Source organism: Lactuca sativa, chromosome 9 (assembly GCF_002870075.4).
Source record: "Lactuca sativa cultivar Salinas chromosome 9, Lsat_Salinas_v11, whole genome shotgun sequence".
Classification (NCBI taxonomy): Eukaryota; Viridiplantae; Streptophyta; class Magnoliopsida; order Asterales; family Asteraceae; genus Lactuca; species Lactuca sativa.
In genome coordinates this window covers 141,805,630-141,833,017 of record NC_056631.2, presented here as the reverse complement: position 1 = coordinate 141,833,017, position 27,388 = coordinate 141,805,630, and the positions used below count along the sequence as shown (strand labels likewise).

At 36.3% G+C, this 27,388-nt stretch overlaps 1 pseudogene; it reads left to right on the top strand.

The window, feature by feature from the left end:
* Positions 1 to 1,018: 1,018 nt before the first annotated feature.
* LOC111915339 (probable ubiquitin-like-specific protease 2B) lies at positions 1,019 to 27,026 on the top strand (annotated as a pseudogene).
* The last annotated feature ends 362 nt before the right edge of the window (positions 27,027 to 27,388 follow it).

Here is a 27,388-nt window from a genome sequence, read left to right as displayed (position 1 = left end):
CTGAAAGGTAAACCATTCCTTTCATTTGCTTAGCCCACACATTCATGCAAGGCAGAGATAATGATTTCCAATTGAAATCTTGACGAGTCCCCGATAGTCGAGGCACATAAGATACAATCTGTCTGTTTCTGGGAGAATAAGACTGGAGCTCTCCAGGGTGAGAAGCCTGGCCTTCCAATTCTATTGCTGAGTAGTTCGCTAAGTTGTCCGGATTGTTCTAGTATTTCAGTGGGTGATTAGACTGTAGGGCGATCTGGTTACAGGAGTCGTACTGGGTTCTAAGTTTGTTCACATGACGATGCGATTACTCGTAGTCTTGGTCAGTCTCCGTCCTGAAGTTCATAATTAAGATTGAAAATATAGTCGAATAAATGATTCTTCTTTACGTTCACATCCCAACTAGGAAAAGAAGTTAAAGTGGAATCATCACACTACTAGAAAACAGACCTTTAATGACGCGCTTTTTACGACATGCACTGATTAATGATACGCAAAAGGGCGTGCCCTACAAATAATGTCATATCTTTAGAAATTTGAAGAATGTAGGACGTGCATTTTTTGCATGCCCTAAAATTATTGTCCCACAAAAAAAAATACAAACACGGAGGGCGCTTATTTAAAGTGTGCGTCCACTGTGAGTGTCGCTTTTTAATTTTTCACTCAAAACGCGCGTTCAAGGGGGAAATCAAATCCTTTTAAAATTCTAAAATTTTTAAATACCCCACTTCAAGATCTCCCTTCATTCTCTTCTTCCCTTCTCTCTACAAACCCTAATCATAGATACCATATCTTCTTGCTTCGGTTGCTATAGTTTAATTGGACCAAAATTAATCGTATATTAATTTTTTTAGCCCAGGGCAGTGGAGCTGAACACGAACACATGGGAAATTACAGCATCTCACCCCTAAATCGAAGCAATCAAACATATTTTAGTCTTCCATCTTACATTGAAAATTGTTTCCCCTCCCATTGTTGACCCCTTTGGAGCGATTTCTAGGGCTTGAATCAACATTTACCCATGTCGACACTCCATCGCCTTTTTTTTTCTTTTTGTCGAGGGGGTGATCGTAAGTCGAAAAAGAAGAGGTCTCCGGCTGAGTCCTCGTCGGAAGGTTTTTGTTCTTTCTCTTCGTTACCAAAATTTCTTTGTTTATACAATTTTCAATACGAATTGATGAGGATACTCGTGTTATTTAGACGAAGGGAAGAACAAAAGGCATAGAAGTTCAGAAACAAAGAGTGATAAGAAGGAGAGAGACTCCGATAGGAAGCACAAATCGCATAAATCTTCAAGTACTAAAGGTACACTTCGCTACATCATGAGCTTACATCCAGTTTTAGTTTTGTTGTTGATTTGTTTCTGTAATGGAGGAAAGCTAGGGTTTAAATTGTTATCGAGTATCGTCTTAGTATAAACACTCTCGATGTGATTAGTTACAGAATCAAGTTACTTAGTGCGATTAGGGTTTTTCAACTGTCTGTCTGCGCATTCTGTTTTCCATTCACGAAGATACGATACCCAATTGTTAGCTTTCTGATGAATCTGATACCTTTGTTCTTGTGCAATTGGGATTTGGAACTAAGAATCAGTTGTAAGGACTTGTATCCTGCCAATAATCCCTTTGATTTGAACAACAAGCTGATACTGTTTCTCAATTGTTGTAACTTTGATTTGAACAACAGCCTGCTTCCCTTGTATATAAGTAACCTTAGAATTCCTCCTCATATCCAGAACCCTTAATATTCACCCTAAGGCATATTTTTTTCAATAAGCACTAAATAGATATCTAAAGTCTGATTGGGCCAGACATTGGATAGATAAACGTGCTAATTACTGCTACACATCTAATTATAGAAAAGGGTAGTACGAGAAAATAAATAACATCTTATTAATGGAGGGGCATTTTAGGTATTTTCTTTAAAATGCATATAAAGGAGTAGTAGATGGAAGGAATGTTATATTTTGTCAAGTTCTAGTTCTGGTCTTGGAACCTTTGGGTGAATCTCTAGCAAATTATTAGGGGTTTAGCTTTGTTGATTTGAGTGTTTAATCAATTCTTCGAGTAAGTTTTGTTATCTGTTCCTTCTTGAGTATTGATTTCTTCTTCTAAGTTGTAAGTGAGTTGGTAGTAGTTAGCTTTCTTGTTCATTAAGTTTTCATTTTATCTGAAAAACATCTTAATCTCATAGACAGACTATAATAAAGTCTGATTGCCTCTCTCTTAGCTTATTGGAAAAAATATAATCAGATGAGAAGAAAAAAGAAGAGGAGGGACAAGACAACGAAAGTATCTTCTAAGTTGTAAGTTGTAAGTGAGTTGGTAGCAGTCAACTTCTTGTGGTATTGCTGAAGATGATGGTAATTGTTGTATCTTTTGACTTAAAAGTATCTTCAACCATGACAATCTTTTGGGTCCATATGTTACTGGTTTAATGAACCTTGATTTATTCATTGAATTGTTAAAATTCTTCTCTGTTAGGTGTTTTCTTCGGATCACCTTCAGATCATTGCACAGATGAGTTGGAAATGGTGAGCACTCTATTGACTGATGTTTCAATTGTGGATTCTCTTGCACTTTTAGTATTCTTTTTTAATGATTACAGGACACCGAAGATTTAGCAGTCATCTTCTATCCTGGTCATATGGTGTATGGTGATAGTTATTGTACAGATTGTGTTTTAACTTTCACCAGCAGTTGCATCAAAATAGAGCGTTCAGGTTCAACTCTAGATGGAGATGACAAAATCTTGAAATTACAGTGGGATGTTCAGCATTTAGTTCATATCAAATCTCATTGGTATGAGCTGGTGAGCCCACAATGAGCTTTTAACATTATGTATCTCCTTATTCTTTAGGTTTTGGAATTATTGTACCTTGAATTTTATGCAGGTTGAGATGGCAATGGTGAATTGAAGTTTGCAATCATGGGGACTAACTGGTTTGGGAAACAAGAAGCAATCACAACTTTAAATGTTGCATACAAAATTTTATGGAGCAGTATGCTTGAGTTAGAGTGAGTTTTTTGGCAACATCTTTGAATTTTCGTTTTTTATCCTTCGAATTATCATCAATCTTGATCTTTATTTCATTAAATCAGTCATTAATTTGAATCTTAATTAAGTAACTTGGTATATTCATATGGGATTATTGTTGTAGGGACACTGTTCTTGGACAAATCAAAGCACCTTTTACAAAGTATTTTCCCAAGTAAGTGCAAAAAGATTTCTTTTGGCAAAGTTTCATATGAATTTTGATCCTTGTGTTAACTTTAACAGCCCTTTTGTTAAATTAATAAATATGACTGTTTTGCCCTTATCCGATTCTTGGATTTTATATTTCATTGGATGCTTGCAGCTTTGACCAGCCTTTTGAAGAAGTTGTATATCCAAAAGGGGATGTTGATGCTGTTTTCATTAGTAAGAGAGACCTTGATTTGCTACTACCAGTCACATTTGTCAATGACACTATCATTGACTTTTATGTCAAGTATGTTTATCTTACTTATATGATGGAATGAATTACTTTCATAACAATCCATATTACAAATATAAAAACTTAAATGTACATCAGATTAGAAGTCATTACATATGAAATTTTATTCTAACTTTCTAACTGATGACAGATACTAGAAGAACAAAATCAAGCCTGAAGAGAGACAAAGGTTTCATTTTTTCAATAGTTTTTTCTTCCGGAAGCTAGATGACCCAGAAAAAGAACCTCTAGATGCCCTTGAAGGGAAAACAGCTTTTCAACGCGTAAGAAAGTGGACACGAAAAGTTAATCTTTTTGAGAAAGATTTTGTCTTTATTCCTGTAAATTACAAGTAAGTTGGAAAAGAGTTTGCTTTCTAGACATTTCATTTGAACAGTTGACAATTATTTATGTTGTTTGACAACTATCATTGGAGTCTTATTGTGATGTGTCATCTTGGGGAAGTTGCGAAATACAAGGGTATATTTGTCATTTCTCTTTGACATCTTCAAGTATTTTATGAGGCATGGTTATCACTTTTTTCTAATGTTATAATTTGGTTTATAGATGAAGAAGATGTAACTGAGTTGATTAAAGTGCCATGTGTTCTGCATATGGATCCTATCAGAGGTAGTCATACTGGCTTGAAAGTTCTTATGCAAAGGTAACATTTTTTTATTATATAAACATTTTATTTTATTTTTAAATTATAAACCTTTAAATATGCCATTCTAGCTATCTGAAAGAAGAGTGGAAAGGGAGGCAGCAGGAGGCATCTGAAGATATATCATCAAGATTCGATAATCTACACTTTATTTCACTTGAGGTATCATCTAGATAAATAATGTTTCAAAATTATTTGAGAAATGGAAAGGAAAAATATACGAGGGAAAAATTGTGAATTTGTATTAAATTCTAAAATCTGAATTTTGTGTTGTTTTTGCAGTTACCACAGCAGCCGAATTCATTCGACTGTGGTTTATTCTTGCTCCATTATGTAGAACTTTTCTTGGAGCAAGCCCCAATTAATTTTAATCCATTTAAAATCACAAAAAGTGTCCACTTTGTAAGGATAGGGACCATTTATGTAAAAATTAATAATATAAGTGAGCTGTTGTTTGTGAATATGTGACTCAGCTAAATACGGATTGGTTTCCACCTGCTGATGCATCCTTGAAAAGGGTGGTTATTCACAGTCTGGTGTATGATCTCCTACAACAACCTTATGATGAAGTTGAAGCCTTTTACAAAGTATTTTCCCAAGTAAGTGCAAAAAGATTTCTTTTGGCAAAGTTTCATATCAATTTTGATCCTTATGTTAACTTTGACAGCCCTTTTGTTAAATTAATAAATATGATTGTTTTGCTCTTATCCGATTCTTGGATTTTATATTTCATTGGATGCTTGCAACTTTGACCAGCCTTTTGAAGAAGTTATATATCCAAAGGAGGATGTTGATGCTGTTTCCATTAGTAAGAGAGACGTTGATTTGCTGCTACCAGACACATTTGTCAATGACACCATCATTGACTTTTATGGCAAGTATGTTTTATCTTACTTATTTGATGGAATAAATTACTTTCATAACAATCCATATTACAAATATAAAAACTTAAATGTACATCAGACTTGAAGTCTTTACATATGAAATTGTATTCTAAATTTCTAACTGATGACAGATACTTGAAGAACAAAATCAGCAAAATGAAGCCACTTGATTTAAATCTTGCAGCATTATCAGCAAAATGCAGTAAAGACTTGGAGTTGAATTTGGCTAAGTCATTATTGACTGAGATGGGCCAATGTACAACTGCTTATCCATATAATCAACTGTTTGGAGCATTAGTCTTAAAGAATTATGAAAGGAAAGATGCAACTTTACTTAGTTGGAATTTGATGTACATAGTAGATTAGATGCAAATTTATATTGTAAGAAATAGAATTGTATGACATTATGTAACACTCGTGTTTCTAGCCTAGGCATTTATATTGAGTTGATAATCTAAGTTAACCTTTGTAACTCATTTTGAAGAAATGAAAAGGAATTATGTGAATATTTTGTGAATTATGTGTTTTATGTTTAATTATTAGGGCTTAATTAATTAAGAATAAAAATAAGCATCAAAATTAAAGTGTGAGATAAGCCCGATATCTTTACATAAAGTTGTAGTGGTCGAAACAAGGATTTCGGGGATATAAAGAATAGCAAAATCCGAGTTATAACGAAGAAGTTATGACCTGTCGAAGTTTCGCGACAAAACCGGCACGCTGCTACGCTGCTGAATGTCGTAAAAAGTGAGTTTTCGATAAACTACATTTTAGCCTTAGTAATCTAAACGAAAGTTGTAGTATTCATTAAAACGAGAAGTTCGATAAAAAGAACGCTCAAATCTGACTTCGTATGAGGAAGTTATGATTTTTCGAAGTTTCAGCTTAGCAGTAGACAGCTAAAAACTCGAATTTTAGATCGAGCGATTTTTAGCCGACACAACCTAAACGAGATTTGAAGGTCTCGTCATTAGGAGCACAATGGTAAAAAGTCTGACGAAAACGGACGTCGGATGAAAAAGTTATGAATTTTTAATGGATTTCCTGTCCCGGTCTGTTAAAAAATAATAATATAAAATTTAAAGTCAAAATTAGCCAACGAAGTCTAAACGGAAGTTGTAGAGTGTATATTTAGCTACGCGTGCATATAAAGAACGTAAAAACGGAGCTTGTATGCGAAAGTTATGAATTTTAGAAGATTTTGGCACAAAATTCGAGAAATTTCGCATAGATAGGCTTCACCCGGAAGTGCCACGTGTCCTCGCTTCGCATGTGCCACGTATCCGGAACCTGCTGAGTCATCGAAGCCACCTGGCAAAACGTGTTGCCTTCCCTCGCATGCGAAACTGCCCCGTGTCCTCTTCTGATTCGATCGAGGAGGAGGCCCAATCTGAAGCAGCCAACTCTCCGTCCGAGCCTCGCACCTAGCTCCGAGCCTCGCATAGCCTAGCTCCCAGCCTCGCACCTAACTCCGAACCTCGCAGGTGCACCAGTAAGCCGTGGTCCAATCGGAAGCTGCCAGCGATCCCTCGCATGCGTAGACCATGTGCGAGCCATCCCCTTCTGCGAGCTTTGGATCTGCGACGCGTGTCTCCCTCCTGACCATCCGATCAGAAGCCTCGCCCCTATAAATAGAAGGGTGCGAGACCTCCCGGGTAATTTTGGAATTTTGTCACTTTTTAACCCCTAAACCCATATTTCCTTCATCTTAACATCCCGCAAAGCCCCGGTATCGATTGTAAAGCCCGGAATACCCCACGAAGCGCTCGAGAAGCCCGGAAAATTTATCTTTTCGGTTTCGAAGCCCGACTTTTGCAGAGCCCGGTTTCTCAATAAAACTCCCGGTTTTATTAGAAACGATCGTTTTAGGAAACGAATTGCTGCCTGATTTTCACCAAAATACGTGAGTGTGTACTTACTTTCAATTTACACATAGATATGAAGTATTTACCTTGAAATACGTGTTATGTGTAAATATGCTAATTGTTTATTCGAGGTGACTGTTGAATTGATGTTTTATACAAGTTTTAAACTGTATATGATTTTTATCTACAAAATATGTTGGGTAGAACATGGGTAGATGAAATAGTTGATGTGTGTTAAAATGGTGAGAGGCCTCGATGTTGATGTTGTTGTTGTTGTTGTAGTCATCTAGCGAAGTATAGATGACGACCACTGACTTTCTAGATAGTCCAGTGGAACACTAGCAGGTTCGCAACTTGTAGGTGTTGATGAATTAAATGTTCATTGGCATACTTCATCCCCCTCATGGTTGCCTTAAGGACATGTATCACTGAGGAAACCCCTTAGCAGTAGTGTGGATCCCGATGATATTCCTTAGGCTAGGTCCCTTGTGATAGGTGTTTTGGGACGTAAAGTGAGGACAACGGGAATGGGTAATCAGGGTTATTGTTGATTGGTGAACTTAATAAGTATATTATTATTATGGGTTGAAAACCTTATATGCTCACCAGGCTCCCAAGCCTGACCCACTCAGTTTTATGATTACAGGTAGTGGACCCCGAGCATAGTTGGAGGACGATGATATATTTTTGGATTATAGGCCAGTAGTTATAAATAACTGTTGAAAGGCTTATAATGTCTTGTTTATGCTTTTGATCTGTATCGGAACATGACATCCCGAGGTTTTGATATGAAATGAAACTATACATTTCTTAAAGAAGGTTTTGATAAACTTTTATCATATTTTGTTTGGGGACCAATTCCGCAACATCTTTTAAAAAGATTTCTCAGATTTTATTTTAAAAAGCATAAATTAAATCGGTCTTTTCTGGCCGAGAAATTAGGGGATGTCACACATTAGATTTATGCAATGGATTGTATTTTTTGTATATGATTTCTATTATGAAACATTAAATACAAATTTAATTTGAAAATAAGTAAATATATAAATAATATATTTTTTTAAACATTTAAAATTATGATACACAAAAATGTGTGTCATCTTCATTTATGACATGGCCTTTCATGACAGGGGCTTTCTTGATACGCGTTGCATGTCATTAACACGCGCGTCGTAAGGTTACGACACGTGAATGTGTGTCGTGTTCCTTTATGACAAGGCCTTCCTTGATACGCATTGTGTGTCGTAAACGCACGTCGTAATTGCACGTCGTAAATGAGCGTCATAAATGCACGTCGTCTATAGACAATGCGCAAAAGCATGTCGTCTCTCTTTATGACAGGGCCTTCTTTGACGCACATTTGCGCGTCGTCTGAGCCTTTTACGACGCGCAATGAGCGTCGTAAAACGCTGTTTTTCTAGTAGTGTCAATTCTAAACCTGTAGAACCTTGATTATATATCACCCCTATGTATACATTCTTCAACGATAGATCAACCATATGGATCCTTGGATTGAACTTGACGTACTGTACGAGTGGTACTTCGGGGAGGTTTGTGGAGATTTCTTCGGAAAGGCTAAGAAACATGAGGTACTCCATGCATGAGTACTTTGATGACCTGGTATGACGGCTTCGTTGGAAAGGAGATTTCGGAGAAAATGATGTACGTAAGGAGCTGGTAATTGTGCGGATCAAATTGAATCTAGATGTATGATATTGTCAGAATCATATGGGAACTAAAGACATTAGATTTGAACATAAGGCATTACAAACAAAACACAACAGTGCAATCTTTAATAGAGTTACAATACTTTAGACTTCCTACAAGACTATTGTTGCAAACAAGGTATACTACAAAAGACAAGTATATGCAGCACGAGCATCCCTTTACTGACGCGATCTAGCAAAAGGTACGACTCTAGTTGCACTAGTTTTGGATGGTTTATAAGTCTGTTACAATGAACGCCTTAGATACTCTAACGAAGGTCCGACGTAGTTTGTCCTGCAGCTGTGATCCTGAGAATCTTCCCATCTGCGCCCGAGTTCTTTGCTATTGGACAATCCTTCTTGAGGTACCCAATTTCACCGCATTTGTGACATACGTGGATAGCACCAACATTGGTGGTGGAAGTGAAGTGTCGAGTAGGAGTTATGGGGACACGGTTGCTTTCGTTGATCTTCTCTTTTGGACAATTTCTATAATAGTGCCCTGCCTCACCACAACTATAGCAAACTAGGCTAGCTCCAGTGGTGGAGGTAGTTCTACAGAAACGAGCAATGTGCCCCATCTTGCTGCAGTTGTTGCATTGCCTTGCTCGACAAATTCCTGTATGGTGATAGTTGCACCGGTCACACTTCGGGAGTGTTCCCTCATATCGTTTGACCGGTGTTGTGATGGTAGGGGTTGCCACTGGTTGTTGTTGCATGGCAATCCTTTGAAATCGCTTTCGTTCCACTTTGGCTTGACATTTTCGTTTCTTGAACTCTGAGTTGTTGTTTTGGGTGCTGGAAACTGTTACTATTTGTTGATTTCTCGGATCGTTACCACGATCGGAATTGTCAACTCCTTTATCAGTCTTGTTTGCATTGATAGTGTTGCGGTTTGCAAGGATGGCTGTCACGGAAGCCATCACGACAGCTGTAACTGCGGCTTGAAAAGTAGCGGCGTCCATAGGAAAAGTAGGGGTTTCGTTGTTCAGTTGACTGTTTCCGGATGACGACATGATTCTGTAACACGAAAGATAAGGATTTTGTGAGCGATTCTAGTTGACCCTAGATGTACTTCGATTGTTCAAGTAAAGAGTAAGAGTATGTTCTCGAAAGTTTGACCTACATCCCTATGATGCAGTCCTAGTACGGATTGGATGTATGTTTGTGAAGGTTTGACCTACATCCCTATGATGCAGTCCTAGAATATACTAGAAGTAAGTTTCGTAGTATGGTCTTATGACGCTTAACGTCTGAAACAGGGTACCATTGTTTGGTAAATAACATGATCCAACCCTTGAAGAAGAATTGGGAATTATCCCTGAGCTAGAATACCCTAGTTCAATAACTCAACCAGAGTGGGTTTCAAATAGACTCCCATGGTAGCATGATGAAAGTATTTGAATAAAGAATGACACAGAAGTTAGCCGACTGTCAATATCTTTGATATTCATGATGTAAACGTTCGGGAAAAATGACCTTGTAAAAGGTCTTACATCATATCCAGAGTAGAAAGTCCTTGACAACATAAAGAACTAAATAAAGTACTTACAGTACAAGATAGTTTCCTAGAAAATGCCACATCGGGCATAGACAGAAAAACGATTCCTTTTAACAAGGAAAAATAAGGTAAAGCATCTACAACTAGCGACGGTCATCCCTCTGGGGAACTCTCAATTCAGCCAGTTGGCGTTCCACAACAAGTAGGTGTCTTTCGTATACCCTCAGACGTACTCGGAGTTCTATGACTCCGGATCGCGATTCAGCTAGTGCTTGCAGCAGGGTTTCATGGTCTCTCTCAAATCTTTCGTGAGCATCTTCCAGGCGAATGGTGCGAAGGGTATGCATTCTCGCATTGGCGACAACTTCTGTGATCTGATGTAGGGCTGTCCTGCCTTGAATCTCATTTCAAGCCACTCTGCGGACCAGGATTGGCAAGATTCTGTCTGCTGAGCCCCCATTGTTCAAGTCATAAAAGCTTCGGTCACCATTAAATGGCATGGGCTGATCTTGTCCTTGGCTCCATGTTTCCAAGCATTCTACCCACGGAGGCGTCGGGCCATGAAAGGCCGGACGAGGGTTAGGATTTGGAAAGGGAGTTTCCTGGGGTAGGTTCTCAACCTCGGGTTTGGAGTTAGCACCATCCGAAAGGTCTTCACCATGGTGATCATTCAAAGGGATCGGATGATCATTCTCTGGTTCTTCTCCAACCCATCCAGCAATGACTTCCTTCGGAAGGTACGGGTTGCCGTGGGGATGGAGTCTAGCCATGTTATCTACGCGAGAATTGGGGTAAGAAAATAATTATTAGACGAATTATCTAGATAATTATTTAGAAAATCTTCATTAGTTACATCACTATTTGTGAAGTGCATACCAGTTATATGTAATCACAACAGGATAGGCCTTCGAATAAGTGACCTTAACTCCAAATTCACAAAGAATAGGGGTAAAGCAAAATTTTCACAGATTCTAAGTCTATAACATCCTAGTTACATATAGCCTTAGTGTATCCACTTAGCAACTATCAACTTAGTAATGAAGATCCTTTTTAGTTCTCAAGTACGAAGTACCTATAGTAACACCAAATACCCATATAGTATTTTAGGTTTATGTTCTATTGTTCTCATTGTGGTATTGTTGGTAAGATTTTAGACTTGTTACCACCACACAACTACACTTAGGCACATGCTAGTCAACCCTCGGATAATATAGTTGATCAGGCTATATCTTCCTAGTTTTGACTATATATCTCTAAGTCCACTTGTGTTGCCCAACAATCGTAATTCTTTTGTACTATCCTAGTGACACTAATTTTAGTATGAATGCAGGCACGTATACTTAATTAAATATTTTATTATTTAAAGTATAAACTCTTGGTCAGAGTATTTTAATCCCATTGTATTTATAGTCAGTATATCTTTTATGGGTTGATATACTTAATTCACTATAAACAATGCTCTGATACCAATCTGTCGCACCCCAAAAACCATGAACGGCGGAAATGTTCTCGGGCGGAGGATGTCATGTACAGTATCACAACAATGAATAGTAGTAAACAAGCAACAATATCATCCGTTGCATTAGTAATATAATTATAATACAAGTGTTCTGATATGTCTAATAGACACTAAAGTATAAATCAAAATGAAAGATGAGTCTTGAACGAGCTCCATCTTCTCTAAACCTTGCATCGGTACCTGTCTGCTGTTGACCTAAGAATACAAGTTATTTTGAAAGAGAGTATCAGCTTTAAAGCTGGTGAGATCATAAGTATTTTAGTGTCTTAATTTGTAAGAATGTATTTGTACGTATATCAAGTGTAAGTATTTGTACGTATATGAAAAGTAATTTTGAAACGTTTTGAGCATCCTAGAAAGCCCTATGCTTCCTACTGAAAGTAGCCTTCTACCAAGGCATCTAGTATCTGTGTGTGTCTCTTGAAAGAGGGTGTATTTTCCCAAATCTGACAATCATTAACCAAAAATATAGTTTCTACATTACCGTGCATCGTGTGAATGTTCACGAAGTGAATGTAATGGGGAAATGAAATAGTACTATGGTGTAGTATCAAATAACTACAACCGTACTAACTACCTTAAATCTATTGTAATTTAAAGTAACATATGATCGACTTGTATCCTGCTACCGACTCTAGTAAAACGACGATGTAAGACGCCGTAAGAAATGACATTTGGCACTCGTAGACTTGCAAGTCCCACTGTAGTGAGCAACAAGGTGTAGGATAGTCAATCAAGTATAGATCTATACGCAAACTCATACGCTCCCCAATTAAGGAGATTCGGGATATAAAAACGGTCATGGTAGGAAGTGCCATGACCCGTTTAATGGTTTACATAACTGCATGAATGTACATGTAATGAATGTGCTACTGTAAAGTGTACTCTTTCTCTGTCAAGCCTATATGTACTGAAATGTTCTGCGTGTGCTAGCTGTAATGTGTGTTCTCTCTCTGTGTAGCATGTACAGTAATGTTCTGCGTGTGCTAGCTGTAATGTGTGTTCTCTCTCTATCTATCATGTATAGTAATGTACTATGTGTACTAGCTGTAATGTGTGTTCCCTCTCTATCTAGCAAGTATTGATTCATGAATGAACCGACTCATTGTATGATTTCGTGTTCTAGCAATAGTTCTAGTATCTTCCTAAACTACCCATATGGTAGCTTACTAGTAATGTAACTAGTACGTATGGACATGGAAGTTTACCCTTGCTACCCAAGGGTATTGAATTGACTGTAAGAACCTTTATGACTATATATGTACACATGATATATAACTAATATTTAAACGACATTCGGACGGATACCCGATACCTTACCAGACCACATCCTAACGGGGAAAAGGAAATAAAGCGGGCTAACCTTCCAAAGTCCTTTAAAAATTACTTATGTAACTATACATATATAGGCATGCAATTGAGAATATAAAAGCATAAAAGAAGTTTTGTAAAACCATTGAAAAGTTTAGTATCTAAGAAAGGATGACTTGATGTCAAATTGTAAAACGATTTGAAAGCAGTTTGATTGATAAGAACAGTGTAAAGTATAAGGAAAACATTTGTTTTGAATCTCATCTGTAACAAGGTTTGAAAAGATACACTCAGTATGCAAGACAATTTAACAAAGAGTTTTAACTGAGTAAAAACGTTTTGGAAAGCCATTTGAAGTAAACTGTGTGGTAACACAGCTAAAAGAGTAGTAAATCCTTTTGTATGCTACTTATTAACCACATGTGATTAATATAATTACTAGCATCATTCAACTTGTATCCCCCTATGAAAGCATTTAAAAAACATTTAAATCATTGATTAAGGGGTATGAACTCACCTGTAGCAAGTGGTTGGGATGAACGGACTGTATAGGATGCTAAGTGTCAAGTGAAGACTTGCACACACTCTATGATCCTAGTTAGCATATAATATCACATATATGTAACCAATTACCCTATAACAACTAAATAACAATGTTAAGATATCCTAATACATGTTAAACACTTTATATAAGTGTTATAAGTGCTCAGGATTGCATCTAAGTGTTGTAGGACAAAGCTATTGAGCTTAGGGTTCAAGGGAACCCTCTTTGTGAGTTTACGGTTTGGAGACCATAACTCATTGGGTTTACGGTCGTAAACTCTTGAGTTTACGGCCATAAACTCATACTTCTTTGACCATTTTGTGATTTGAAGTCTTCTAAGTCATTCCAAGTATTCCTACTTCATGATTAATCCTTAGGAAATGTTTTGTGGCATCAATACACTCCTAAATGGAGTTTACGGTCCATGGACCATTTCTCCATGAGTTTGCTGCCGTAAACTCTTATGGACTAAGGTATTTTGATGTTTTCAAGCCCCAAACACTTCAAGGTAAAGGTCTAGGCTTTATTCTAGGCATAAGGAAGGAATATGGGTCATTTATAACACATTTTGGGGTGTTTACGGTTTCGGGAGATCCCTAAACCGTAAACACATATAAATGAGTCATTTTGGTGGTTTTTATGTGCTAAACACATCAAGGAAGGGGTCTAAACTAGTTACCAAGGCTTAGGATAAGCTAGGGCACACATTGGTACCGTAAATAGGGTTTACGGTCCAAGGTGTTCTTGGACCGTAAACACCTTTGATCTTGGTGTTCTTGGATGATTTCATGAGGTGTAGAAGTGTAACAAAGCTTGTAAGACTCTAGGATAGAAGCACTTACAAGTTAGAAGCTCGAAAAGGTCCAAAAGGCCAAGAACACAAGTGTATGTTTTTGGTGAAAATGGAAGAATCAACCTTTTGGAATGATTTCACGGTTAGAAATGTGTTAAAACACTAGATTAAGTCATATAACAACTTAAGAAGGCTAGAAACACTTACTAGATCGAAGATCTCGAAAAACTTTTGGATGATACTTGAGAGAGAAATGGGATTTGGATCTTGAGATTTGGAAAAAGTGTAAATAATGACAAATCCTCATATATATACTCCCAAATTTAGGATTTTGGCAGAAAATATTTTATTCAGGCAGTAAACTCTAATTTCTTAGAGTTTTGGAATAACAGTGTTGCTCAATAACCCTAGGACATCCTCTCTCCTGATATCACCCAAAGTGTAAATCCTAAAATACACAAACTTGATCCAAAAAGTTTGAAACTTAGTAGCAACTTTTCTAGCTTCTATTGTATTGAAGAGTTGTATAGAATAGAAATTTCAGGTTGTCACAATAAGCATAACTCACTTATAATGGAGTTTAGCGAACAACGGGGCTCTGTGCTGGCAAAACTTCTGAGCCAAAAGCTATTTTTCTCGGAGCCTTTTGGCACTATGGGACTCGCCTCTAGCACTTGGGAAGTACTAGGGAATTGGAGGGGCTAAGAATAATGTTTGAGAGAGAAAGAATGGGAAAGGTGTGAAGAAGAATGAAGAAAAACACTTCTATTTATAGGTTGCGAGGCTGAGCATACATGGGGCGTACTTCGGAGTACGCGGGGCGTTTGAAGACCGACGTTGTATGTACGAGGGGGAAAGTGTAGCCATCGCATGCGAAGCCCTGGAGAGGAAGGGAGGGTTCAGATCTAGCCAAGTGTCAGCCTTCCATCAACCATAATTTAATAAACTTCTAAATTCCGTAACTTTCTCATACGGACTCCATTTTCGACATTATTTATATCCACGCGCAGGTATTGACATGATCTAGAACTTTCGTTTAGACTCCGTCAACTAATTTCAACTTTATTTTGAAAGTTATATTTTAACAGGCTTAGACAGATAAAGTATATTAAAAATTCATTACTTTGTCAACCGACGTCTGTTTTTTTTACTGTCTTTATATCATTGAGCTCCTATCAATGAGATCTTAAATTCTCGTTTAGTTTTTTTTGGCAAAAAATTGATCGATCTAAAATTCGATTTCTGGGCTGTGCACTGTTATGCTAAATCTTAGAAAGATCATAACTTCCTCATACGAAGTGAGATTTGGACATTTTTTTATGTATGCTTTCGGTTTAACATATACTATGAATTTTGTTTAGATCCCTAAGGCTAAAAAATATTTCGTCAAAAATTCACTTTTTACGATACGTGGAGCCATGACGGTTTTGTTGCAAAACTTCGACGGGTCATAACTTCTTCGTTATAAGTTGGATTTTAGCGTTATTTTGTATATACAGAATCCTTGTGACATATAATATAATTTGGTTAGGAATATTTATTCTAAATAATCTTCTATCAAAAAGTCATTTTTTAAGTTCATTGTCTCTAAATTGACTAGCCCGAATATACGGGTGTTAGAATTATCTCCCCCTTAGGATGCTTACATCCCGAAATCATCAACAAAATAGGGCTTTTATAATGACTCCATATGTTTTCTTTTCATCCTAGGTAACAATCGTAACTCCTTTGTCCCATCAAGTGAGTATCTAAATCTTGGACCTCTTGACTACTGGCGGTACGCACTCTTGCACTCGCTCTTTATCCTATGTTGGACTTTCCATTGTAACCTTCGAGTTACAAAATCAATCCTTATTGGAGACTGCTGCTTCTACTTAAACAGACTTAACTTAATATAAGGTCATTACTTCGATTATCATAACAGATCGATGGGTCACGTTCTAATGACCTCTCATCGTATGATGCAATGCTTAGACTCAGGTTTTTTAGAGTCAAATTCCAGAATGGAATATACCTTCCTTCATGTTCTAATGTGATATAATCACATTCTAGCATGTAGCACTTCTAGCTAAAAGCTTCTTACTTTGACAACGATCGCGGTACTTCTACTGGTCGCTTCGATTTATCTTTCACTTCAATCTTCTGGCCTAACTCAGATGCTACATCGAACATGGTTCTCTAAACCACGTAACATACTCATCTTAGTTAGAATCGATTTGATATAAACACTAGGTTCAGAATAATAATCATCTTCTTAGTCATTACCAAAATGATGGTAATGACACACATGAATCAAACACAATTAATTACTAGCGCCTTGGTAACCTTGTGACTTTCCCTGACCCAAGTGTGAGTCATGTGCTTCCGGTAGTATAGGCCTCTACTACGTTTCACACCTACTCATACTTGTCCCAAGTATTATCGTAATTTTCCAAGTCACCATACAAGAAAAATCATATAGCAACTTAACACATCAGATAATATAACCAAGGTTTATATTATTTCTTGAAACGATTACATAAATATTCAAGTTTACCCTATACTATGCCTCTTATAATAGGCTACACCACATGATGCTATCTATATGGCTACTTTATAGACCCCTACTTATCCCTTGCATTGACACCTACTTTTCAAGGATCATCTGGAATTCTCTAGCTTTTGGCTTTGGTGCCACATTTTGCCTTCCAGATTTGTTTTTCTTTAGGCAATTCTTTGAAATATGCCCACCATCTCCACATTCATAACACTTCCTGTTGTCAAATGTACAATCTCTAGAATAGTGATCGGTCCTACAACACTTATAGCAAGTCACTTCTCCATCGCATCCTATGAAGTGATTCTTCTTGCACTTCTGACACCACTTGGTTCCACCACTAGCTACTACTAGAAAATTAGCCTTTTACGACGCACAATGCATGCCATAAAACGCTCAGACGACGCGCAAATGCGCGTCAAGGAAGGCCCTGTCATAACTGTAGGGTTTTCAGCATTCTAACACTCCTAAGGTGTACATGCAACCCTAGAAACCTTAGATCTATGTTTTACTATGATACATGCAAAATTGATTTTCCATGGTTCTTAATCTATCTAGCATACCATGGGGAACTTTTAAACATAAATGATAGTAAGAAATGCATACCTTTAGTTGCTTGGATTCCTTGAGAACCTTATGAGCCTAGCACCTCAAGTGTGATGCCTCAAATGTCTCAAACAACACCAAACACGCTTGGAATAACCTTGAGAGAAATAGAAAACTTATAAAATCGGCTATGCCTTCTTTTTCTCACACTAGTGCCGATTTTGGTTGCTCACATATTCCTTTTATAGTGTGTCCAAGTAGGGTTACACCATGTAAACCCTAACTAGAAATGGCTCTTCATTTCCATGATCCATGGGTTCAAAGATACCATGGAGCATCCTCTGGGTTTTAGCCCAACTTGATAATCCATGGAGCATTAGCCCATTATACAAGTATGGGTGATTTACACAATCAACCCTTCTTTTGATCACTTAATTAATTCCAAATTAATTCTTGATCACTACTAATTAAATAATATTATTAATATATTAGAACTTGTAATATATAAATAAACCTAAAGTGTTATTTCTCTCATTTTGGTCTATCCAAATGCATGATGTCATGCAACCCAAATGGACCATGCTAATCAGGTCAAGTATATTCCAGAAATAGTTATGAACTTAGACACCTAATCCAATAGTCTCCCACTTGGATAAGTATAGTATTTATATATCTAAGAATAACTTCAGGAGCCGATCAACAATCGTAGCTCTTTTAAGGTCTTACGGAACTGAGATGATGATGATACGCGATTTAAGATAAGTGATCATATAATCCTATGTGCTAGACATCAGTCGGATAAATACATGGAACAATGTCTTACTTATTGTCCAACAATTGTTTCCCGATTTCCGATTTGTTTGACATAGAACTTATTTGAACACATCAACTTAGTTCTGACCAGGCCATATAGATGGATCAACACAAAATCATCGAGGGGCCCAAATATCGCTTCTAATCCAAGAAGGAACAGATTAACTTCGACTCATATTTTTGTTCTACTACTTGTTGAATCATACACAAAGGCACGTTTTATAACATCGAGTTACCAATGCGTTTACGTACAATCAATGTATAACCAACTCATAGGCAACAAGTCATATCTCTAGGTTTGAAGACTTATATGATATTACCGTCTCATGATCACTCGAGATAAATTCCATGAAGTGATACCAGTGAGCGTGGGTTGAATCCAATACTCTGAACTTATGAGCACTCATGAATGTTGCAACAATCCTTGCTATGTCCCATACCTTGGACATCTACAATCCAGCTTCATGACAGTATTGATTCATATCTACTTCCAACATATGACCGACTGTGGATGGTTTGAATAACTTAGTCATTCAGGAAGAGCGACTTAGTTATTCTGGAAGTCAAAACATGCAAAATGAAACACAAGAATAGTCGAATCCAATATGGTCTCAGACATTATGAATATAAATAAAACATCTTTTATTTATCACCATATTGATTACCCATCATTCATTGCATACTGTTTCAAACTATCAACTTTATACTAGAATTAAAAACAATAGTTGTCCCATGCTCCAAGCATGTACACTATGGTTTTTCTAAACATTAGTCATGCCATACACCAAGTATGCATACTATGTTTTTCCAAACATTAGTTATGCCATACACCAAGTATGCACACTAAGTTTGTCTATGATCTTTACTCTGTGAAATAGATCAATTGAACATAATTCCAACGATACTAATTTCACAATCCCAAATCCTTTACCGTAAATGGACGAATACAAAATTCCTGCCATTTACCTAAATCTGTTAGATTCTAGACTTATATGTATTGGTCCTCTTGTAATGATTATGCACAAAGTCATAAAGCCTTGTCAACAGACATTATAGAGTATTCCAATGGAGATCAACTCCATAGAACCGAAGTCTCATATTCAAGGTTCATTGCCTTTAAAAATTCTTCTTGCATTAAGTTTCCTATTCTTACACAAATTTAATGAATAACTTGCACCTATGGGAACATTTCCATATTCACCTTTTGACTATTACTCTTGAGCAAGAATTGTCTCTTTTCAGAGTATGTCAATATGGTCCTTCCGAAATTAACACTATACTTCCAGTTGTCCCTGAGCAACCAATCTTTGGTAAACCTTAGATTGTCCTCTACAATTTCTTAATCAAAATTAGTCATATCTAGTTCTAGTACATTTTCCCTCTTAATGATCTGCGAATTTGGAAAATTTTAGAACATATGAATATTATAGCACATACAATCGATCCAATATCCGAAGCATATTGGACAAGATTCATAAAGACATGATACTAGACCAGTCTTTTGCTATAATATTTCTATTTCTATTTGCCAAGTTCTCATAATTTAGATTATGAAAAGGGATGCCCTAATAATAATCAAATTTTAGAACGCCAATAATGGACATATACATAGAATTTCCGTATGTTGAGCCATTCCAACATAAAATTCATATACATATATATATATATATATATATATATATATATATATATATATATATATATATATATATATATATATCCTTGACTAAATATGATTAAAACCTCAATCTAAGCTTTTAGAATTGAAGCGAGGTATAATTTCCTCTCCCTTAATTATAGCAAAACAACTTTTTCCCAATTGAAAGCTTTTGTTTTCTATAATTAATATTGATAACTTGCAACACTTATTATAATTATCATGCTCCCACTTGCATGATGATTATTAGCTAATACTTATGCTCCCAATAGCTTTGACATGTACTCAGAAATCAGCTGGACTTCTAGAAATCAATACTTTATTGACCTTCGTACCAAAGTTCATATTTATGATACGAGATGCTTTCATATAACTTTATCAAAATCATACACTTTTCCTTAGATAGCACACATGTGTGTCTAAACAATTTCAGAACTATGAAAAGGGATGTCATAATCATAGTTTCAATTGTTTAGACCTTTTCCATTTCTCACAAGTTAATGTTAGTGTGTTGGTTAACCACACACGCTCCACTAACGACTTTGAGAATGCAAATATCACAATTGCTATCTATTTAAAATCTACTTAGTGAAGGCATTTCCCCACCAACATTTTCATGAATCAGAGAGAAACCTTATGAAACTTATATTTTCTGGTGTATGTGTTCCTATCCATGTAAATTTGTCAAAACCATAACCACAAGACAAGCTTAGTGACGAATCCAAACTCTTATGGATTGAACTTGTGCAGTCTTAACTTCTTGCCACCTGGCAGCTCAAGGGCCTGTCATTACTTCCAAGTTGTTATGCAACCAATTAAGAACTCTCAGAACTCATATGCAAAGCCAACTTGAACTGGAATGGGCACAGGAATAGGAATATGTCGACACGATAGGTTATAAACCTCAAGTCGTGTGCTAGTGATAAACTACAGGGTTTTTTTTACTCTTGCTTAGATCTTGAAGTTTTTTAAAGATCTTTAAGACTCCCACTGTCCTCTTGACATATAAGACTCACTTGCCAAATATTCAGGAGATACTGCGGATTCTTTATGAAGACAAACACTTCACATAATTGGCCTTAAGTTGGTCTCTGTTTTATCCAAAACATCACAACATACCAATTTCAAATGTACAAGAGTAGGACACACTTTACTCTTACATTTAACTAGTGTTATAAACCTTTCTTTAAGATATGTCACTCAAGTTACAATCTTGGAGTATGACTTCAAGAATTGTTTTGGAACGAAGTATGACTCACCTTCTGATTTAACCATTTCAGCAATTCTTGATTCCTCTTCTTAGCCATAGGAATGCACTAAGATGTCCTTAGAGAACCAATTGTGATATGGTTTCTCAATCATTAAGATGATCACTAAACATGATATTAAAGTACTCTCCCATCTTTTTAGATTTGAGAAACTTTTATCCTTCTTCCTAATTTGATTCTTCTCATTCGTCCTGCAAAACATTGAAAATTTTCCAATGTTTCATAATTATACTTAAACTGGTAAGTATAACCATATTTACTAAACTTTAGTAAATCATGACGAATAATCTTATCGATCTTTTGTGGTGGAATTGACCAGTGCAAAAGAATGTGTACTCGATCCCTTAGTTCTTCACTTGATTCACATATAAATGTGAACAAGGAATTAGTCTTAATTTCCCAAAGCTAAAAGTTCTCATTCATCATACTATACAACTTGCATGATTCCAAGTTTCAGTCCAATTAAAACCTTGGGTGATGAGAATCTTTCCTTATTTGGTAAATTTAGACACTACCACAAATGAAAGAATCAAATTCACATTTCCATTATTGCTAGAAACATATAAACATCAATTTCCCATAAAAGCCGTTGCAAGGAGATATAAACTAAAATAAAATCAAAATTTTATTTATTTATAAGATGCAAAAAAAATTTCCTTATAATGCAACTTTAAATGAAAACTATGTTGTTACATATTTCCTAGCAATCTATCATAACTGCTAAGTAGTAGCTCAGGAATCCGATCTTTGAACCATGCTATTGAAATACATCTTTGTGATCAGATTCAGCATACTCTTTCTTTAAGTGTCCTTCCCTTTGCTTGATTCTACCAAACACCAAAATGTAACCGAGTCACATTTTGTATTATGAATCATCAATAAGTAACTTAACAGAGTTAGATAGTGGACTTACTTGAAGCATAATCAAACTTTCTGACTAGACCTTCTCTCAGATCTTTCAAGTAGTTAGGACAGCTTTGCAACAAATGCCCCTTCCTTTTTGGCAATAGAACCAAATGGACCCATTGGGAATGGTACACAAGACTATCTCAGACTTAGCCTTTCTCTTTACCATCTGGTCAACCGAGTTGACTATAACCGATCCCTTTTCATTAGGAAGAGAAATGTCACACCCCAAAACCACGAACGGCGGAAACGTTCAGGGGTGGAGGACATCATGTACAGTATCACAACAATGTAAAATAGTAAACAAGCAACAACATCATCCATTGCATTATAAGTAAAGTTTAAATACATGTTTGTTCTTTCAATGTATAAGACACCAAAAATATATATAATCAAAATAAAAGACGAGACTTGTCTGCTCCGTCCTCTCAAAACCTTGCCACCGTACCTGTCTACTGATGACCTGATAATACAAGTTATTTTGAAAGAGAGTATCAGCTTTAAAGCTGGTGAATTCATAAGTATTTAAGTGTCATTGTCTTGCTTTGAAAAGCTGTTTTAAAAGTCATGTAAACCTTTAAATGAAAATGTTGATATAAGTATGAAAAGCCCTAGAAAATCCCTTATTTTCTATTATTACAAAATGGAGACTTCAAACAAGACCCAAATGTTTTGTAAGTAAAATGATAGTTTTTCCTTCTATTGACTTGTACTAAAGTACTTAGTCTAACTCATTGTTTATGTGAAAGTATCACAAAATAAAGTAAACAGGAAAAATGTACTAATGTAAGTGTTGTCACTGGGTACTAGGACTAACACAACATCGCAATAAGCGAAATAGATAACCTAATGAACATCCGAAGATTGTCCAGAAAAAGTATTAATGTAAGTGTTATCACTGGGTACTAGGAGTCACACAACATCGCAATAAGCAAAAAGTATAACCTCATGAACATCCGAAGATTGTCCACTTGTCCTCTGTAGCAGCAGCAGGTGGGTGGAAGGGTTAGTCCCGTTATCGATCTACCTAATATAAATGGTAACCTAATGATCATCCAAAGATTTTCATCTCATCCTCTGTTGCAACAGCAGGATGGAGGAATGGTTAGTTCCAATATCGATCTACCTAGTATAAGTAGTAACCTTAGACCTCCGTAGATGGTCATCGACCACTGGTGCTAGTCAGTGGGATTCGGAATAGTTAGTCCCGCCTAGATATCCCATTGAACCGGGCTAGGAAAGATAATTTTACACAGAAAATACTAATAAATCATCCTTGCAAGTCAAGATACGAGTATCCAGGTAAGTGAATACATGATAATGCATCTATGTAATAGTGTTCATGTATGGTATTCATGTAAGTGTGTTCATGTATTAGGTAAGTATATGTAAACATGTTCATGTATCAGGTAAGCATATGTATATGTACTCATGTATCAGGTAATGTACTGGTGTAGACTCATGAATCAACTGACTCTTGTGTGATTCCTTGTAATAGGAATAACGTTTGATATCTTCAAATTATCCATATGATAATTTGCTGAAAGGTAATTGGTTGTTCAAGTAGGTTTATACACTCTTACTACTCAAGGGTGTGGGAAACTAAATGAAAGATGTAAACAATAACATCAATACATATATAAGAATATAAGTGTATATGCATAGTTTAGTTCAAGAATGAAAAATGGTTTTGTAAGACATCTAAAGGTTTTGAACAAATATAAAAGTGACTTGATGTCATTTTAATAAACATTTCAAAAGTAATACTTTTGATAACAAAGTATTTTAAAGATAAAAAACCATTTCATGCACCACATTTTCTAGTATGTGAAATCTGTTGAATGAAAACACAATTAATAAATACATATAGATGATTTAATAACATGTTGTTTTCTACTTGTATTCCCCCCCCCCACCCCATTAAAGCATTTAAAATCATTTAAATCATTGATTAGGGGTATGAACTCACCTGTAGATGGTGGTTTGGATGAATTGGACGGTGTAGGATTGTTAGGTGTCAAGTGGGGACTTGTACACACACTACGATCCTAACGAACATATAATCACACATATATGCACTCAATTAATCTTAAATTACTAATTGATAATGTTAAGACATCCTAGAACATAATAAAAACTTTATATAAGTGTTATAAGCCCTAAGGATTGCATCTAAGCTATTGTGGGACAAGGCACTTGGGTTTAGGGTTCCAAAGGACCCTATACTTGAGTTTACTCTCCATATAACCTCACACATGGATTTTACGGTTGTAAGCTCTTGAGTTTACAGCCATAAACTCCAAGAATTAATGTCTTTGGTTGTTTTGAGGTGTTAAATGATCCCTAGAAGTATCCCAACTTGGTGGTTTAATTCTTGGAAGTGTTTAGGGCATAGAAACACTCCTTTGAGGAGTTTACGGCCCTAAGGCCATTTCCTTTGGATTTTACTGCCGTAAACTCCCTTGGAATGGTGTTATTGATGCTTTCAAGTCTCTTGCACATGTGGTATAGGTCTTAGACTTTCATCCCAAGCATATGAAGGCCTTAGGCACACTTTGGTGCCTTTGTTTGTTGTTCACGGCCCAAGAACCTCATTAGGGTAGTGAACTCACTTTGAGGGGTGTTTTTGATGTGTTTTGGTCCTTCATTTAAGTGGAAACAATTCCTAGTAAATGTCTAAGGCTTTAGGTATCTTAAAAACATACTTTGGTCCAGATTTTGGAGTTCACGGTCCAAGATCTTCTTGGGCCGTGAACACCCAAAACTTGGTCATTATTTGTTGTTTTCATGTCCCAAATACACCCATATACGAGTCCAAGGTAGTAGCATATCTTGTAATAGGCATAATGTTTTGTATCCTCTAAACTATTCCTATAATAGTTTACTAGAATGTAATTGATGAGTGTCCAAGTAGGTTTATACACCCTTGCTACCCAAGAGTGTCGGAACTGAATTAACTGATGGATCATTTATGACTATATATGTACACATGATATATAACTAATATTTAAACGACCTTCGGAAGAGTACCCAATATCCCACCAGACCACATCCAAATCGAGGAAAAGGAAACAGGGTGGATAGCCTTCCTAAGTCTTTTAAACATTTCTTATATAACTATACATATAGAGGCATGCAATTTATTAGATAAAAGCATAAAAGAAGTTTTGTAAAACCTTTGAATAGTTTAATAAATAAGAATTTATGACTTGATGTCAGTTTATAAATCGTTTCGAAAGACCGTTTGACAAGACAATTTAAGTGTGAGAAAACCTTTGTTTGATGCACAACTATAATAGATTCAAAAAGGAAACTTACAGTTTGTAAGACAGTTTCTAAAGGTGTTTTAACATGTAAAAACGTTTGTGAAAACTATTTGAACTACATATGAAAATGTTCATTTCTTCTTGTATATGAATGTATCTCCTTGAAATAGTATTTCTAGTATGTAAAAGTTCGTGATGTTCTCGTAAAACTATACCTATTATAGTTTTCTAAAAGTGTGTCTCGTTTGTATAGTAATCCCTAGTGAAACGCTCACTTGTTATGAAAAGTATAATTTTTGTAGTGTCTAAGATGGACACATATACATACAGTATAAGCAGAGTGTTTGATTTATACATATATAACAACACTTTTCATTTCAAAAGATATGATGTTATCGTGATACATTTTGCATATGAAAGTTTCCCTATAATAGTTATAAATCACATATGATTCCGTTGATAAAAAGTGTATAATGAAACTTTATGTAACAGTTGATAATAATCGTGTGTTTTACTTGTATTCCCCACCTTAAAAGCATTTATAAAACATTTAAAAGTGCGGATTGTAGGGGTATGAACTCACTTGATTGATTGAAGAAAGCGTGACGAAAACCGAGCAGAACTTCTACTCGAGAAAGCGGATCTCTCGAGATTCTCGGCAATCTCGGGAGCGTAAAACTTCCTTCCAAACTTGGATATGATAACTGGGACTTTGGGATGGCTCCAAGGGTTGAAACGCAGAGCTTCGGTGCGGGAAAGGGAGGAAATCTGCAAAAATGGCCGGCACCCTCGCATCCCTTTTATAGTGGTTGGAGGACCTCGGTACGCTGGGCGTACGCGAGTACGCGGGGCGTACTCATGCGTCATGCATGAGCGCATCCTCGGTCGAAGCATCAGAGTGACGTGGACAGATTAAGGCCGAGCATCCGAGTACACTGGGTGTACGAGGGTACGCTGGGCGTAACTTGGATTGGTCCGATGACTCCTTCTTCGAATAATACCGGAATTGATTTAAATTTATATTTTAATTATTTAGTAAACTTCAAAAATTCATATCTTTCTCATACGAACTCCGTTTTCAAGGTTCTTTATATCCACGCGTAGGTAAGACTACGATCTACAACTTTCGTTTAGACTCCGTCAGCTAATTTTGACTTTATTTTTAATTTTATATTTTTAATAGGTCGGGACAGGAAAAGTTCGTTAAAGTTTCATAACTTCTTCATCGACGTCCGTTTTCATCAGACTTTTTACCGTTGTGCTAGTATTGTTAGGCCCTTCGATTCTCATTTAGTTTGTGTCGGCTAAAAGTCTCTCGATCTCTATTTCGAGTTTTTAGCTATCTATTGTTATATCCGTAACTTAGAAAAATCACAACTTCCTCATACGAAGTCAGATTTGGACATTCTTTTTATGTACGTTTACGGTTTAATGATATCTAAAACTTTCATTTAGATACCTAAGGCTAAAAACTATTGTATTGAAACTTCGCATTATACGTCTATCAATATTGCCGGTTTTGCCGAGAATCTTCGGTTGGTCATAATTTCTTCGTTATAACTCGAATTTTAGGGTTCTTTATATGTATGAAAACCTTGATACGATTCCTACTACTTTATTTAACCCAAATAAGATTTTAGGAAAGTTAAATTTTGACCTAAATTTGACTTGTGTTCCATCATATTGTCTCAAAATATCAGGTTGTCACAGAGTGGAAAAGGATTGAACCTGAGCTTGCTGAGCAGCAAATGGTTGACCTGCAGAAGAAAAAGTGAGAGATGAAAGAGCATTGTTAGAAGAGATCCCAAGGTTTGCAACTGAGTATGAATTCACATGGTTTATCTCCCGCTGCTTGTCATCAATATCACATGCCTTGATGATTGCCATCACTTCAGCAAGAGAGAGCCGGCTAAGATCCTTAGTCTTCTTTATAACAGCTACATTCATGTCCCACGACTTTGGGAGAGCATTCAGTAGTTTCTTGTTTATCTTAGACTTGGTGTAAAAGATCCCAACTACAGTCATTTCAGTGGTAAGAGACGTGAACCGTTGCAACTGTGCTTCAAGAGTTTCTCCAGGAACGTAGTTGAACATATTCAATCGTTGTCGCTACATTTCTTGGCGACTCTCCTTCATA